Raw genomic sequence first — 6373 nt, forward strand, 5'->3', positions numbered from 1 at the left:
GATTCCATAGTATTCTTCAAGTGAATTGCCTGACTTTGATGTCAAAATGTATTCAAGAGTTGTTTGTATACATCTATAATGATTTCTGCAGGGTTTGTCATTTTTAAATCAGAAATCACTTTAACTTATCTGTTGAAATGAGTAGTACAGAAACTAAAAATATTTCTGGTGCTTGTATGAAAAAAGTATATTTTAAAATACTCTGTATTTTGTTTGTATAATGTCCATAATCTATTTAATTCTCTCCTAGATATAATACTTTGAATTATACATTGTTTTATAATATATAGGTTCGTTAATAAATGTGTTATTTCAGATAGCATTCCATATAGAAAAAGTTTAAGATTCCTTTTTTTTCCTAGGTCCTTATAGTATTTTATTTCTTTGGGATAAAATGACAATGTTATCCAATTTCAAATGTTTTGTAAAGATTATGCTATGTAAAGGCCATTCTAAGGTGAGGATTTAACACACTGATGTCAAACTAACTTTCAGTTCAATGAATTACATATATTGTTACATTTGCCTTTTTAAATTTTTTATTGTGAAAATACTGTACAGAGGGGTTACAATTACATGGGCAAGATAATGAGTACATTTTTTATCAAGCATTGTAGCCTCCTCCTGTATTTACCCTTCCCATCCATTCCCATCCTTCCCCTGCTTCCCCACTCAATCCTCCCTGCTACCCCTCCACCAGCACAAAGTTGTAAAGTTCATTTTTCGACATAACGACTTGTATTTTTGTAATAAATTTTTTAATGACTGTTTTTCATTTCTTGCATCTCAAGAATGAAAAATATGGAATATTTCACAAATTTTCATATCATCCTTGTGCAAGTGCCATGATAATCTCTATATTGTAGTAATTTGGGTAAACGTCCTGCTGAAGCATGTAGTATCCTGTAAATTTAAGTAGTTATTGATGCAATCTTTATACAGGCATATATCCTTGGTTGACTGTTTGTAACTAGGAAACCTTATTGTTCCTAAAAATGTTATTGATCTTACTTCTCTAAAATTCTGTGTATATTGGGAAAAGCTAATATTGTTTGGTCGATTGCTCACATTTGCAATTTTTTTTAATTGTATTTTATTTTATTTGAGAACATACTGTACAGAGGGGCTACAATTACATGGGCAGGATAATGCATACATTTCTTACCAAGCATTGCAGCCTCCTCCTTTGTTTACCCTTCACTTCCCTTCCCCGCCTCCCCTCTCCCCCCACCCAATTTTACCCCCTCCCCCCAACCAATTATACCCCCCTCCCCCCCCACACCGACATTGTAAAGCTGGTTTTGACATGACATTTTGTACTTCTCATTGTTGCAACAGGTCCACCTGAATCCTTAAACGACTTGTTTGTCCCCATCTCCTCCACATGTTATACTGACATCAAATATAGTGAAAGCGGGGGTTACACTGTGGGGGAGGGACATACAAAGCAACAAAGAAATAATCTTATAAATGCGTTAGAAACACATGCATGAAAGAAACGAAAACATTAAAATGCATATTTAAGGGTTCATTTTCCTAACATCACATTATCTGACCTTTTCCGCTTGACTCATACCTATACTAGATATTGCAAATAAGGGAAACCATGGGACCGATGCTTCCTTGGGCCTGGCTTACTTCACTTAATATAATTTTTTCCAAGTTTTTCCATTTCCTAACAAATGGGGCAATGTCATTCTTTCTGATGGAGGCATAGAATTCCATTGTGTATATATACCACATTTTCTTGATCCATTCATCTACTGAGGGGCATCTGGGTTGGTTCCATATCTTAGCTATGGTAAATAATGCTGCAATAAACATAGTTGTGCTGGTAGCTTTAGTGTGGTCTTGTTTGTAAACATTTGGGTAAATGCCCAAAAGTGGGATTGCTGGATCATAGGGGAGATCTATGTGAAGTCTTTTGAGGAACCTCCATACTGCTTTCCAAAGTGGTTGAACAAGTTTACATTCCCACCAACAATGAAGTAAGGTTCCTTTCTGTCCACATCCCCTCCAGCATCTGTTGTTGTTAGAGTTCTTGATTTTTAAATTTGATCATACTTTGAAGCCTTTATAGCTAGGTCAAAGGTGATTGTTTTTCAAGTACTTATTTATAAACTGAGTTAGCTTTGTGGAGCTAATGGATTCAAAGTAAGCCTTGCTTAAGAGCTACTTCTAAACTTCTGCAGCTTAAAAATTCCTAAATGATGTCTTACTGGTATAAATGTCTACCTGACCCTTTACTCTTCTTCCCTGTAGCAACAGACCAACCAGAATATCTTACCCTGACAGCATAGATTTTCTTATTGGAACAAAACTAATATTAGTTAAAAGGGATCATAGAGAGATAAACAGTTAAGACAGAATCATTTAGACTAGAAGGTATTTTATCAAAATATAATTGTTTTTTATACCTAACATTTCAATAGGAGCTAAAGCCAAGAAGGTGAAAAAAAAATTCACATGCATGATTACCAAATGTCCTGGCCAATCTACCATCCATCCAGGCAGGAATTTACACTACTGCCTTTCTTTCATCAAATATTTTCATAGTTACAAGAGAAGTCTATATGTTTCTCCTCGATATTAGGCCTTAAATTGGTAATGTTTTAATCACAGTGTTTCCTCTTGTCTCTAGGCTGTAAATCTCCAAATGGTAAAGTTTTAGGTCCAACTCTACCAAACACTGAGGTAGAAATAATGGAATAATATTTTAAAACACAGTTGCCTTTGATACCCTAACCACAACAGAACATTGCAAAACATGTGCCTTTTTTCTTATATTTTATAGTTATATATTTTATATTTATACGTGCTGATATTTTTTCACACAGTGAAACTTACTAGAATTAATTGATAATTTGACAAATAAATAGATATTTATTACAATAAATAGATTTGAATATAAATAATAAGGTTTAGAATGTACATTAGAATATAAAAAGTATCAATGCAATGTCTTTGGTATAAAGTTGTGATATGTTCTAAGTATTCTTGGTCTTTTGAATTCACATTGTAAAAAAAAAACAATTGTTTTCCTCTAATCTATAAGGGATTTTGCTCTGCTGCTCTGTTTATTGTTTTAACTCACTGGTTGCAAAATGTTTTTCTCTATATTTCTGAAGCATTTCTACTTATTGTACCCAAATTTTGCTGATATGATATCTAAAAGGTATTATTCTTCTGCAGGACCAATGGGTCCTAGGATCCCAGGTCTTAGTTATCCTCTTCATCTGATAACAAGGGGAAGATTTCTCACCGAGGCTCATGAAACTTGCCAACAGAAATTAATTGAAAATCCATCTCAATTCCTTATGACACCGGAATTAGTGGTAAGCAATTGTGTAATGCAATGCAACTTAAAATGAAAGATGAGATCACAAAATCTGAGAGAAAGTACAGTAATTCAAACTTTCAATTAACAAATGACCAGCCCATATGAGTGACCAAGATCACAAATGTCACAAAATTATTTTTAATACCCCTCTTCTAATGATTACTCCAAGATTTCAGTCCAGCATAAGTAGGCAAAAAAAATAGTTCCTAGAACGATAGATCCATAATTGGTCTACCAAGGCTAGGAAAACTTGACTTACAGGTCAAATATAATTCACAAAACCATTAATTGAGAAGATCGTTAATGCTTCAAAATACTGGTACTTCAGTAAAACTTGTTTCTGTAGAATAAAAATGTTATCAGTCTCAAACCAATGATAACCTACACTTAATCTCCTGAAAACATATTCCTTTTCAAATAATCTCTTAAAAATCACATTCACCAAAATAACATTTGACAAGTAGACAATATTGACATTACAAAATTTTTCAAGTTTAGGGTGCAAGTTACAATAGAGTTGTTTTATTTACCCAGCACTAACGCCAAACCGGTTCAACCATTCATTAAAGTTTAGAAATAGTACCACCCACCATTTGTGTTGTTCAGTAGGTGCCTTACAGAAATGTGTCAAATAGAAAAACCTCCCATAATTCAAACCCAAACACTAGCTAATAAAGTAAGTTTAATCACTTACTAAGGTACATTTTAAAAAGTCACAAATAGTTGCTTTATCATATGTTGTTTTATATTTTACCTATCAGTTTAACATAGTAAGAAATATGACTTAAAGTCATGAATATGGGTACTCATCAGAGATGTGACAAACATAAAATCTGTCTTCTATTTCTACCATATTCCTGTATAGTAGTAAATCGTAGTCTTCTTTTTCCAAAACTTATAGGTAGTAGAAAATATTATCCCATGTAAAATAAAATAATCACAAACCTTTTTCAAAGCCATTTATAAAATTTGGTAGTTAGGAATATATTCTAAGCCATTTTTAAACTTTCTTGTTGACTAAAGATTAATCTTACAAATGGATGAGAATAAAATCATGTCTAGGTGCTTCACGTCTCCAGTCTTGCAAATTGTTATTGCAGATTAATGAATTATGGAAATATAAGCTGACATCAGTTCAAGTGTACGAAGGATTGAAACTCCATGGATAGTATATAAACCTTTCAAAATATTAACAGTTTAACAGAATGACTATCAGGAAGTTGAAACCAGAGAGGAATAATAGTAAAGACAGAATGAATGAAAAATGGAACAAGGGGCAAGTACAGCTAGAATACTCAATGTACACATGTGATAAAGGAAGTGATAAATCTGAAATACATCTTGGAGAAGGGCTTGGTTGAGAATGATAGAAGGAGTCACTCTGATCCAGGAGCATTGGACAATTAGATGGACATATTTATTGTAATACACTTGCACAACCTTTTGAAATTTAATTAAAAAACACAACAAAAAACAAAAACACACAAAAATCATAACCAAACAGCAATCTCTAGAGAGGATGTATATGACCTCTCAAAATTTTAAATAGTTCATGAAGGGTAATCTTGGGAATAGCAAACAAAGCTGTTCAAAGAAGGCAGTTTGGGGTAGCAGAGAATTTTGAACAGATTTAAGTAGATTATCTAAGGTTGTGAATCACCTACATCTGCTGCAAATATTTTCTTCTGTGAGTTCTCTTTGTCTGCAATGGATACTCCAGTCCTCAGCCACACTTGATAGCTTGTGAAGATAGAATGGAAGAAACAAGATCAAGAATCCATTACTCCACTGTAGACAGAAGAGTCCTCTATGTTTTCTCTCATCTCTCTTCACTACTCTTTCTTCATACTTTTAAGTCAAGTGATTTTGAATTATATCTTTCATTCTTTGCTCTGGCAAAGTAATTAGCCAAACTAATTTCCTAAATATTATTTGCCATTTTTTTCTACCATGCTGTTTACTTGTCCAAGGGAGTCCATTAAGCTTCACCCTTGCATTTGGTTGCCACGAAAATCCAACATCTATGTTAATGAGGACAAACTCTAATGTAAAACTTTGTCTCCAAAAAACCGATCCAAGAAGCTGTGATCACAAATATTTAGCTATACTTTTTCTTTTACCTTGAAAGTCTTCTTGTGTCTAAAGTTCCACAAAAATAAGTACTCCACTACTTTTTGGTTCAATCATTTCTAACCTCAAAGATATATTTTGCTAACAAGATGCTTAGAGGAAACTGAAGTATACTCCACTTTTATGTTCTCTCTTAAGACTCTCCTTAGATACCATATCAGGATCAGTGAAGTTATTCTTTGCAAAATTATTTCAATAGATTATTTTTTCTTAGTCTTGCATTTGCTCAGCAAGATGTATGGAATAGAATAGAGTTAAATCATCCATACCTTGGGTAACAGTGTCTATTACAAAGGACAATGCTTCTATGTCCTAATTCTATGTCCTCCTCTTAGCTCTTCCCTGATTTCCAATTAAGCACAGCTTCTTGACTTCAAGTCCAGTGAAGCTGAAAGACTATAAGATCTCCTCCCCACCCCACCCCGCTACATCTTCATGGTTTCTCTTTTAAAACTCTTTTAAGTTGCCTCATTTGGACGTAGAATTTATTTTCCTGTCCTCATTCAAACTGTTCTACATTGTAGTGATCCAAATAGGCTCTGTAAAATCACTTTAGGTAGCAAAAATATTAAGACAATCTATATCAAAATTTTTGGCCTCCCTCCACTGCTGAAGTCAGTATGCTTAGATAGGGCTTCTAAGAACATTGTTTTCTTACCCTTTCCATTTTCTCAATTCTTTTCTGATCCCAAACTTTTTGGCTTATGTAATAAGAGAAGTCTTCACTACCTCATGTTAATAAGGATATTATTTTTTGTGAGCTACTTAGAAATGTGTAATCATTGGCGTAACCAATCAGATTTTTTTCTGTGTTTCAGTGCTTCACATGCAAAGACATTGTGGAAAGTGTTACAAACAGAAAAGTGTGAACCCAATACCTTCTTTCATTTTGAAGGGCCCTTT

General features: G+C 33.6%; 1 pseudogene; it reads right to left on the reverse strand.

Annotated features, from left to right (window-relative positions):
• Positions 1 to 795: 795 nt before the first annotated feature.
• LOC138830157 (U6 spliceosomal RNA) lies at positions 796 to 895 on the reverse strand (annotated as a pseudogene).
• Positions 896 to 6373: the final 5478 nt, after the last annotated feature.

The sequence above is a fragment of the Dipodomys merriami genome, unplaced genomic scaffold (assembly GCF_024711535.1).
Source record: "Dipodomys merriami isolate MVZ:Mamm:240054 unplaced genomic scaffold, mDipMer1.0.p SCAF_1846, whole genome shotgun sequence".
Lineage (NCBI taxonomy): Eukaryota > Metazoa > Chordata > Mammalia > Rodentia > Heteromyidae > Dipodomys > Dipodomys merriami.